Genomic DNA, 12,011 nt, shown 5'->3' on the forward strand with positions numbered 1-12,011 from the left:
TTTAAAGATGTTTCATCAGGAATCTCATGACTTCCATGTTTTTGCACAGTGGGCAATTTATTTTCATATTGGATTCCAGGCAGGAAGTGTTTATTCCTGCCAAAGAGGATGTAAAATTTCCCCCACTCCTGTTGCCACTGAGGTTGCTGCTACCACAGAGAAAACAGAGTTAGCTGCCAAAGAAGGAGCATAAATCCAAATGGAAGACTGAGACATGAGAGGAGTCACAGCATTATATGGCCACAGAGAGCATTTGGTGAAAATTTGGACAAAACTGGGTCTTCTAAAAGAAATTGGTTGAGAAAGATTCAGTACATTATGCACTCATTAAACATATATGTATAAAATAAAAGGTAATGATAAAAAAGTAAGTAGCAGACATTCCACTGCAGATCACATGGGACCAGAGACATAAAACTTACACAGAGAAAGAATCCAGACCAGGCCAGATAAATTTCCTCAGATGATGTAGGATTAGTACTAGTCCCTCAAAGAGAAAATTGGATAAAATGTGGCAGATATTTCTCATTTTTAAAAAATGCTTCTCATTGTAAAAATAGAGAAGATAATTTCCTAAACACCTTAAATAGTATTTATTAGAAACCAACAGAAAAAGGTTGCCTGGCTGGCTCAGTTGGTAGAGCACAAGACTGTTAATCTCAAGGTTTGAGTTTGAGCCCCATGTTGGGTGTATATAGGGGCACCTGGGTGGCTCAGTCGGTTAAGTGTCTGCCTTCAGCTCAGGTCATGATCTCAGGGTGCTGGGACCGAGCCCTACAACCAGCTCCCTGCTCAGTGGGGAGTCTGCTTCTCCCTCTCTCTCTCCCCACCTGTGCTCTTTCTCTGTCTGTATTTCTCTCTCAAATAAATAAATAAAATCTTGAATAAAAAAGAATTATATAAAAGAAACCAAGAGAAAATATTAAAAAGGTGAAATACTAAAAGGATCCCCAATGAAGCAATACAAATATAACTGAGGGGTGCTAATAGTTTGGAGAGTTTTAGCTCATGCAACAGGTTTCAGAAAAGAGTTTGTTTGGGCACCTGCATGGCACAGTCAGTTGCACAGATGGCTCTTGATTTTGGCTAGGGTCGTGGTTTCAGGGTCCTGTGATGGAGACTGTGCCGGGCTCCTCTCAGCGTGGAGTCTGCTTGAGGATTCTCTCTCTCCCTCTCCCTCTGCCCCTTCCTGCCCCCCTGCTGACTCTCTCTCTAAAATAAATAAATAAATCTTTTACAAAATTTAATCAATTAGCAAACTTTTTTTTTTTTTAAAAGAAGAAAAAAAAAAAAAACTAGGGGCACCTGGGTGACTCAGTCAGTTAAGCATCTGCATTCAACTTGGGTCTTGATCACGAGGTCCTGGGATCAAGCCCCGCATTGGGCCCCCTGTTCAGCATGGAGCCTGCTTCTCCCTTTCCTCCCCACTTGTGCTCTCCCTTGCTATCTCTGTCTCTCTCTCAAATAAATAAATAAAATATTTTAAAAATAAATAAATAAATAAAAATTTTAAGATTTAAAAAAAGAAGAAAAAGCTATTCTTATTTGCAGATAATATAATTTTATGCCTAGGGAATCCAAAATAAATAAATATTTATTATCATCATCATCATCATCATTATTAGAAATAATTAGAAATTAGAAATTATTACTAGAAATCATCATCATATTATTAGAAATAATTAGAAATTAGAAATTATTACTAGAAATAGGATGTCATGTGTGAGAAAGTAAATGTTGGAGCCTATAAGCTTTCATGATTGATTGCATGGTGGTAGCAAAGTAAAGGAATTATCGAAGTCCAACATTTTAACTTGATTTGTGTTCTACTTCCCTCTATAATACAATAACCTTACTGCAGGTCACCATCTTTTCTGCCTAGGTTACTGTAGCACCTACATTCTTTCCTCTCCAATCAATGATCCTCACAGCTATTGGAGTGATTTTTTTAAAGTTGAGATATAATTGGCATATAACATTACATTAGTTTCAGGGGTACAACATAATGATTGATATTTATATATTTCAAAATGATAACTACAGCAAGTCTAGTTAACATCCATCACCACACATAGTTAAATTTTTTTCTTGCAATGAGAACTTGTAAGATCTACTCTCTTAGCAACTTTCAAATTTACAATATATTCTTAATAACTATAGTCACTATGCTGTACATTATATCCCTAGGGCTTATTTACTTTATAACTTAAGTTTGCACCTTTTGACCACCTTCACACATTTCACCCACCCCAGCAACCACAAATCTGTTCTCAGTATCTATAAGTTTGGATTTGTGGGTTTTTTTAGCTTCCACATATAAAATTATACAGTATTTGTCTTTCCTCTGTCTGGCTTATTTCACTTAGCATAATACCTTCTAGATCCATCCATGTTGTCACAAATGGTAAAATTTCATTCTTTTTTATGGATGAATAATATTCCATTGTATATGTATGTCACATTTTCTTTATCCATTCATCCGTAAAAGGACACAAGTTGCTTCTATGTCTTGGCTATTGCAAATAATGCTGAGTAGACATGGGGGTGCATATATGCCTTTGAGTTAGTGTTTTCATTTCCTTCAGATAAATACCCAGAAGGAGATTTGCTGGATCATATGGTAGTTCTATTTTTAATATTTTGAGGAACCCTCACACTGTTTTCCACAGTGGCTACGCCAATTTACATTCCTACCAACAGTGCACAAGGGCTCCCATTTCTCCACATTCTCACCAACACTTGTTATTTTTTATATTTTTTATAATAGCCATTCTAACAGGTGTGAGGTGATATCTCATTGTGATTTTGATTTGCATTTCCATAATGATTAGGGATGTTGAACACCTTTTTGTGTACTTGTTGGACATCTATAAGTCTTCTCTGGAAAAACGTCTATTCAGATCCTCTGCCTATTTTTTAATTGGATCGTTAGTTTTTTTTGCTATAGTTGTATGAGTTCTTTATATATTTTGAATCTTGACCCCTTATCAAATATATGATTTGTAAATATTTTCTCCCATTCAGTAGGTTGTATTTTCATTTCATTTGTGGCTACTTTTTCTGTGTTAAAATAATTTTAGAATGAGTTCTATAAAGTGGGTTTATATAAGAAAATAGGTTTCCTTTATGAAAAAAATTAAAGTTGGAAAATAAAATGAGGAAAAAGAACAAATTTATATTAGCAACAAAATTTGGTAATGTCTTAGTATGAATTTAACAAAAGAAGGAATAAAAACTATAAGAAGAAACCCAGGGGCACCTGGGGGGCTCAGTCAGTTAAGTGTCCATCTCCTGATTTTGATTTAAATCATGATCTCAGGGTTGTGAGATTGAGCCCTGCATCGGACTCTGCACTGGGCATGGAACTTGCTTAAGATTCTCTCTATTTCATCTCTCCCTTTGACCCTCCCCACCCACCCAACCCCACTCAAAAAAAAAGAAAGGAAAAAAAGAAAGAAACCTATACAGCCTTACTAAAGAACATACAGAAAAAACATGATTTTCCAAGATAAGAAGACTTAACTCCATTTAGATATAAAGGATTTATATTATTAGATAAATGCAATGATATTCCAAACAGAAGCTTGACCTTTTTTTCTTTTTAAAATCTGACAAGTGGATATAAAACCTAAGAAAATTTTGAAAAACAATAATAAGAGATGTGGTCCACCAGAAAACTGTAAATATAAAGTCTAATACAGGTATAAGAATAGAGAAATTGGTCACTGGACTAGAATAGAGTTCAGAAACAATGCAAGTATATATTAGAATCTATATATGATAAATTTGGCATTTCACATCAGTGGGGAAGGGAAGTTTTATTCAATAACTGATATTGAGTCAATTAGTTGTCATATGAAAAAGAATAGTTGAATTCTAATATCATTCTTATGCTGTAATAAATGACAGATCATTTAAGATGTGAATGTGAAAACAACAAAACTGTAATCAAATTAGAAAGACATATAGAAGAAAATTTTTATAATGTAGGTGATATAAGTCAAAATAAGTCAGATACCATTCTTCACATATCAGCTTAGCAAAATTAAAAAGATTAAGTTGATTTAAAAGTGGAGAAACAGATACTCTCCTATATTGTTAGTGGGAGTATAAATCATTACAAATGTGCATACTCTATGACGCAGCAATCATACTTCGAAGAATCTATTCTTTGAAAATAATGAAAAGAATAGCCAGTCAAAATTTTGTTTACAATAGCAAAACACTGGAAACAACTTTAAAAATCCATAAGGGGGTAATTAAACAAATCATAACATGTCTATACAATGGAACACTGTGCAGTCATTAAAAACAATGAAGTGGATAACCTGGAAATGTGTCCTGAATATATTGTTAAGTGCTAAAAGCAATCTTTCAACTATTATGCAGACTGTGGTTCTATTGATAGGATTAATTGGTTACTGCAAGGAGAGTATAGAAGCTGGCTGACTCTGCAACACTCCACCCCTATGTATCAACCCCCTGATGTTACAGTAGGGTTTGTCTCCAGGAAAGAACAGTGTTTGGGTCAAAGAGACATGTTGCAACCCAAATAGATGGTGACACCATTGAGGATTAGGCAGATGTTAGGGCCAGAAGACCAGTTGCTGAGACATTATTACCATCTCTTCACTTTTGCTGAAAACAGGTGAAGTATAAGCCCTTGGAAGATGATTCCACCCTTCCTCCCAGGCTGGTTACTGACAGGTAGAATTCTCAGCTGTATGGATGAGTTTTGATTAAAACCAATACCATGAGGGGAAAAAAAATGAAGAAGGAATTGATAAGTGAGTAAGAATAACTACTTGGGCAATCAGAAAAGATATTTAAAATCAAATTTAATTATCCTTAAAGTAATGCAGGCGGGTATTTCATCTAGCAAGCAGGGATAGGAAATTTTGAAAAAGAAGTAATATATATTTGTTGAAATTAAACAACAACAAACCTTGATATGTAGACTGAATAGCCATAGCTACAGGGCAAATTAGTAAGATGGAAGAGAAAATGGAAGAATTTTCCCAGAACATGTCACAAATACACAAAATTTAAAAACAGAAAAAGAATCATCATTTAGAGAGACACAGAGGAAATTCCCAAGAGGCCAACATTCATCTGGTATAGTTTCCAGAAGAAAAGGCTGGAGACAATAAAAAAGAAGCCATCAAATAAAAAATCTGGAAGGATACAGTCACAAAATAATTTACGGTGATTATAGTGAAGCAGAGTTGAAGGGTGATGGGAGAAAGTAAAGGAAAAATTTTAATAATTATAAGCGCTGAGTGATTTAAAAATTTTGTGTCATAACAAAAGCTATGTGTATAGAAAGTGTGGGCTCAGTTATTCATAGAAAATATTTTTATTATCTTATAATATCTTAAAAAACATCTACAATTATCTTTTTAGATAGCTACCCAGATCAGGTAGACTTTTGCCAGCTCTGAAAATCACTATTCTATTGTCCAAAGGAAGCAAAAACCAAGTAAGCAGAATGCCTTACAAAATTATTTTTTTAATAAAATTCTATCTTAATGAGACTTACTCTATCTTATATACTATCAGCTAAATAAATTCATCACCATAATTCTACCTCTACTGATTTTAGTAAAACAGGTGACAATTGTAACACAAAGAATTTGCTTTACTCTGCTATAATCATTTCCATGCCTGTTTGTTTAGTTTGGTGATAGTCTCAAACAGATGTAATGTGAGAGGCCATGTCATCATAACAAGAGGTGGAATCTTGAGGAGATTATCTGGAAGATTCTCAGAGACCTCCTACTTATCCTCCTGGGCATTTATTCCAAATTATTGATTTGTTAATATAGTATAACAATTTCCTAGTTCTTTTCAATTCTTAAAGCTGCAGTCTTATCTTAAATGAAGAATGAGAATCTCATCATCTTTGTAGATAACTACAAGTCACATCCAGACAAAGAAATAGTGAAGAGGATTTCCCCTCTGATCTAACAAGAGGAAAAGGATGTTGATGGTGCCTTTGCTGAAAGAGGCACAAGGTAGGGCTCCATAGAATTCCACCTGCCACTTTCCCCACTACCATCAGTCTTTGCTTCAAAATTGGAATTTGGGGGGGGCGCCTGGGTGGCACAGCGGTTGGGCGTCTGCCTTCGGCTCAGGGCGTGATCCCGGCGTTATGGGATCGAGCCCCACGTCAGGCTCCTCTGCTATGAGCCTGCTTCTTCCTCTCCCACTCCCCCTGCTTGTGTTCCCTCTCTCGCTGGCTGTCTCTATCTCTGTTGAATAAATAAATTAAAAAATCTTTAAAAAAAAAAATTGGAATTTGGGGTCCACAAATCAAATGTAAACATTCTCATTCCATGCCAAAGTATAAGAATACCGCTGTTTCCCATATCTATTTACTGAGTGGAAAAAAGACAAGCTACTTGGGAATGGCAGCCAAGATGGAACTGGTGCCAGGATGTAGGGGCCAGAGCAGATGGAGCAACAGAATCTCCAAAAGCAGCGCTGACAAGGGAGGTGAGTGAGTACACAAGACAATGTCCCTTAAATTTTGTGTCTAGTGATAGACTAAAATTCAGCTTATCCATAGGTAACTATCGGAAGAGGCCTGGCTCCAAGCGGAAAAAGTTACAAGCTCACACGAACTGTAATGTTGGCAGTTTTTGAAATTCTTTAACGAAATGGTGAATAATAAGAGAGCCAATAATCATGAAAATGCTGGAGGTGAAAGAAGCCAAGGTAAAGAATGAGTATTTCGAGTTATTTCAAAAGCAGTTCCTTAGCAGCTTCTAGAAAGAGAGGCGTATGCTAATGCAGGAGCAGCAAATCTCCCTGAATTTTCCACACCGTTGCTTCATGTCTCTGCTTTCCTCCTGCTATGAAGATTTGATCCCCCAAGTGGCATTCATTTACCAGCACCACCAAAACTGGGGAAAAAAAAAAAAGAAAAAGAAAAAAAAGTAAAAAATGTCAATCCTGAAGTGATGTGAACTATAATAGGAATGTTTGCGTGAGTGTGTGTGTGTGTGTGTGCGTGTTTCTTTAAAACAACTCCAAAGACTCAGTTCCTTCTTTGTTAGGTTTTAGAGGCTTCGTCCTTTTAGAGAGAAAACCACCTATCCTGCTGTTCCACTGTGGGCAATGGAACATTGTAAACTCTATTATCTTGAGAGCACTTCTTTGGTAATTCCCAAGACCTCATTTCTCAGTCCAGCAGTGTTGTTGAACAACTGCGTGTGTTCTTCAGAATCAGAATTACGGCCCACAGGAAATGTGGCTCCCCCTGTCCCTTTTAAGTCTTTTTCTGTGTACTTCGAGACAGAACATTTCAAACACAGCAATGTAAAATGTCACATAACACAAAAAAATCTTTTACTTATCCAAAGGTAGTTGTAGTAAAAGAGTCAGTCTTGGTTTCCTTAGATATCTTTGTGCCATTTTCTCATCCAGATGTTGGGTGTTGTCCTTTACTGCCCATCAGAAGTGCAGAGATCTTTTTCTCCTACCATCATGTCAAAGACGGATTTTATATTAACCATTTACATTTTAGTATGAATGACTTTAGTTGTTATAATTATTCCTGGAAAATCTGCATTTAAGCCTTGTTACTAATTGTTTAAAAAAACATTTTGTCCCTGATTAAGTTGAGGTATCTTTTAAAACTTGGCAATTATAAATTCTCATTATATTCCATGATCTTTTCTCTTGATCCTTTATCATTCTCTTTTGCAAGAACCTAATATTTCAGTGATCAAAATCCATTTACCTTGTGCTTTCTTCCTTTCCTCAGGTTTATCTAAACCCCCAGATGCTTAGAGAGTCCCACATCTACATGGCCTGGAAGTTCTACTTCCTTAAGTCCTTTATCCTACAAATTACTCAAGCTGGAATTTCTGAGTGTGGAAGAGGTCAGGAAGATTTGAAAATGAGAATAGCAAAATGACAGGAAGAAGATAAGAACACTAGTAAGAAGATAAGAACACTAGTGCCCTCAAACCTAAAATGTGAAGTGTACCCATATACTCCTCCTCCTTTCCTTCCTTCCCATCACCTCCAAAGAGCCAGACAACCTGCAACAGGAGGCAGCAAAACTCAAAGCAGAGAAAGAGAAAAAAATCCAGTGACAAAGCCCTCACCTCTTCCACATTGCGACTTCCAGGCAGTACCAAGCCAGAACTGAGAAAAGTTAGTTAGCTATAAATGAAGAATTTATATTAAAACTCTGGCTTGAATCTATTACCAAAACGAGGTTGGTTTTGAGCTTAAAAGTGATCAGGGTTCTTTTGTAATCAGAAAAAATAGAGAAGTTGTAAGTCCAAGATATCAAATCAGGTAAAAAATAGAACCACTTAACTAAATAGTTTACCGGGCCAGTAGAAGAAAGAGAAATAGTGTCTTTGGCATGCACCCCAAGGAGAGGTACACATACCATACTTTGACACAAGCTGTATTTGTTTTCATGTAGGAGGAGCAATATTTGAAGCAGAATTGTCTATGAAGTAAGATGGCAATGGCCTGATACTTATGCTCCTTAGTTTGTCACTGGTCTTGGAGAGAGCAAATGCAATCCAGAGACTAACGTGTCAAGTACACTGAATAACAAGGAGTGCAAAAGTGCTCAATACAATACTTAGTGATACCAATAATTTAATATTAAAGCTTGATGAAAGAGCAAAATACAAACAAATAAAAAGCAAATACAAACAAACAAAAATAATATCAGCAGCCTTTATTGTAAAAATCCTATCTCCAGGGTGGAGACATCTTTGGGCTGATGAGGAAAAGTCCCTGGGGAGCTGCTGTAGCCCTAGGTGAGAGAGAAAGAGTTTTGAGGAGTCTGGGAATGAGCATCTTTCCTCCTTAAGGAATTACAGAAGAGGAGAGTATCTGTAGAATTATTTGTGAAAATGACCACAATAAGGCAACTGTCAGAAGTATGGGGTGCCACCTGTTTCTTTCTTCAAACCAATGGACTCTTACGTAGACTTTACCTCATAAAACAAAATTACCAGAGTTAAGACCCTGGTTTTGGAGATTTTAAAGCTTACCAGCAAGTTCTTTGACACTGTTCTCATTAAATGTGTAAAGTCTAAGTCCCCTCCTCCTTGATGACTCTTTCAAATAACTGAATCAACAGTGGCAATACATGAATTTTGAATGTAGGTCATAAAAAGAGATAAAATTCCCACTTGGCTCTCTCTTGGAATGTGGCCTCAGAGCTCTGAATGACCATGTACGAATTCCAACTACCCTGAAGCCTCTGTGCTGAACAGAAATGAAGAGAGAACAGAGAGAGAGAGAGAGAGAGAGAGAGAGAGAGAGAAATGGTATAAGGAGCCTCGGCTGTTAGCGTCTTCCCATCCTAGGTGCAATAACAGGTGAATGCACAAGCTGTCAGATGATTCTGGCCCATCAGTGTGTGACCACAGCCATGAGAGATGCCCTGAGTAAGAACCACCCAGCTGAGCCAATCAACCCCAGAACCATGCAAAATAATAATAAAATGAAAATGCTTTTAACCTACAAATTGTTGTTTTGAGATGCATTGTTACACATCAATAAATAATTGTAACACTGGTCTTCAGCAGTACTTTACAAATGAGGCTGAACAGTCTCCTGGTATATAGAAAAATATTATAGAAATTTAATTCATACCCATCTGATATTGAATCATTTTAATACTTAATCATCAGAGTATAATTTATACTCTACCCAAAATTAATTTAGCAGTACCTGCACATGATTTATAAAACATACAAACATATACTTGGGGATGCTTCTTAAAATATTTTACTGCTAAGTACATACCATAAGAATGTTTAGAGATCACTGCTGTGTAGACCAAATCTTCTGCTAGGAATCTGAAGGTTGAGTTCAGATCGCCATTTAGTCCTGCTAATTTTGTAAACTTGAGCGTATCTCTGAATGTCTGTATCTTGAGCATAGCCCGATCTGCAAGTGAGAATGAATGATAGCTACATGACATTCATAAAGGCAAATTTCAAAACTGAAAAGTAATAGAAAAATGTCTTACTATATTACATTTCCCCAAATTTACTGTTTTAGGAAAAAGCTTTGTGATGTATCAGGAACAGGGTAGACTTCATAATCATAAGCTTTTTTTAAAGGCAAACTCGTATTAATTTTATTCTGTAAAGCTAAAATACAAGGTCTTAGAGATACTTAAGACTTTTTTCTGATATTATCCTCTGCACTCACTCAAAATGTCATAATCCTTATGTTGGAACTCTGATTTTGGTTTTTTTAAAAATAGCCTTTTTTTTTTTTTAACAGATTTAGATTTACAGAAATATCAAGAAAACAGTACACAGAGTTCTCGGACCCAGCTTCTCCTTTTATTACTATCTTACTTTAGTACGGTACATTTGTTACAATTAATGGATCAATACCTAATATCCCTTTTCAGTTCCAGGATCCCATCCAGAATGCCACATTACATTTAGCTGTTATGTCTCCTCAGGCTCTTGGTGCCTGTGACAGTTTCTTAGACTTTGTTTTTGCTTGATAATCTAGACAGCTTTGAGGTGTACTGGTCAGGATTTTTGCAGTATCTCCCCCTACTGGGATTTGTCTGTTATTTTTCTTATGATTTTACTGTGGTTACGGATTTGGGGGGAAGAAGATCATGGAATTAAAGTGCCATTTTCATCAAGGGTACGTACTATCAACATAATTTGTGACTGTTGCTGATGATCTTAACCACCTGAGTTAGTGTTTATTAGGCTTCTCCACTATTAAGTTACTCTCTCCACCCCTTTCCATATTCTACTGTTTGGAAAGAAGTCATTATGTGCAGCCACACTTAAGGAGTGGGGAGTTATGTTCCTTTCCCTGAGGGCAGAGTATCTACAAAATTACTTGGAATTCTTTTACATAGGTTTGTTCCTTCTCCTACCATCATCTATTTATTCAATCATTTGTTATACTGATTTTATTAAGACAATATGGACTCATGAATATTTATTGTATACTTTGGGTTATAATCCAATACTACTTTATTTTCTTGTTTAAATCGTTCCAGTCTGGGCCATGAAGAGCTCTTTCGGTTGGCTTCTGTTTCCCTTCGACACACTCCCATCAATACGGATTTTATTTGTGAGCATTTCCTTATTTTTCTGGCACTACAAGATGATCCAGACTCGTCTTATAATTTCCTACTCCAGTTCTAGAATCAATAATTCTCCAGGGAGTTCCAGTTACCATGCTTTGCGCTATCAAGAAAATATGCAATGTATGTTACCTTATGCACCTTGAAAATAACATTAAACTTACAATAAAACCAAATGCACTGAGATTTTTATACTTTATCATAATTATGTGGAAAGGGTGGAATGGGGAGGATCTGATAATAAAAGCACGGAAGACATGAAGAGACTGTAATCCTAGAAACAAACTCGTGAGATTAGAAGAGTTTACGTATAAAAACATCACTATTTTACCAGTAATGATCATAGAAAAGGTAAAGGTCAGAAAAATCCACACTTCAATCCTTACACACGGATTCTGAGTTGAAACACCAAATATACTATTGAAGAAGTATGAGGGAGTAAAGCTAAGGGAGTCAAGTTTTATTGTGTATGATATTAGAAATCTATACTGTCGCCTAGTGAGATTCGACCAATTTGTAGCAAACATACAGAGGCAGAGGAGGAAAGATAGACAAGCAAGACACAGGACCACCCCGAGCTTATCAGCATTATCTGCATAGATTTTAGACTATCAAGAAAGAGAAGTCGTCTTTTAAAAACAACAGTACATATTTGGGTGTGGAAAAGACATCACCAGTGATATTATTAATATTACTGTTTTACATTGTTGGGGCCACAACAAAATGCCACAGACTAGGTTGCTCAAACAACAGAAATTTAATTTCTCACTGTTCTGGAGGATAAAAGACCAAGATCAAGGTGATGGCAGGTTTGGTTTCTTCGGAGACCTCTCTGGTTGGCTTGCAGGTGGCCAGCTTCTTGCTGTGTCCTTCACATGGTCTTTCTTCAGTGCTCATGCATCCC

The 12,011-nt window shown here is 36.3% G+C and overlaps 1 long non-coding RNA gene across 2 annotated transcripts in view; it reads right to left on the bottom strand.

Moving 5' to 3' along the window:
• Positions 1–7,356: 7,356 nt before the first annotated feature.
• The window catches only part of LOC117801566, a 45,805-nt gene continuing 41,150 nt past the window's right edge, over positions 7,357–12,011 (bottom strand). For both annotated transcript variants that reach the window (XR_004624245.1, XR_004624235.1), the window contains 2 exons: positions 9,787–9,930; positions 7,357–7,480 (listed from right to left, as the gene is read on the bottom strand). This is a non-coding gene — a long non-coding RNA (uncharacterized LOC117801566). The remainder of the gene's footprint in view (positions 7,481–9,786; positions 9,931–12,011) is intronic.

Source organism: Ailuropoda melanoleuca, chromosome 1 (genome assembly GCF_002007445.2).
Source record: "Ailuropoda melanoleuca isolate Jingjing chromosome 1, ASM200744v2, whole genome shotgun sequence".
Taxonomy (NCBI): Eukaryota; Metazoa; Chordata; class Mammalia; order Carnivora; family Ursidae; genus Ailuropoda; species Ailuropoda melanoleuca.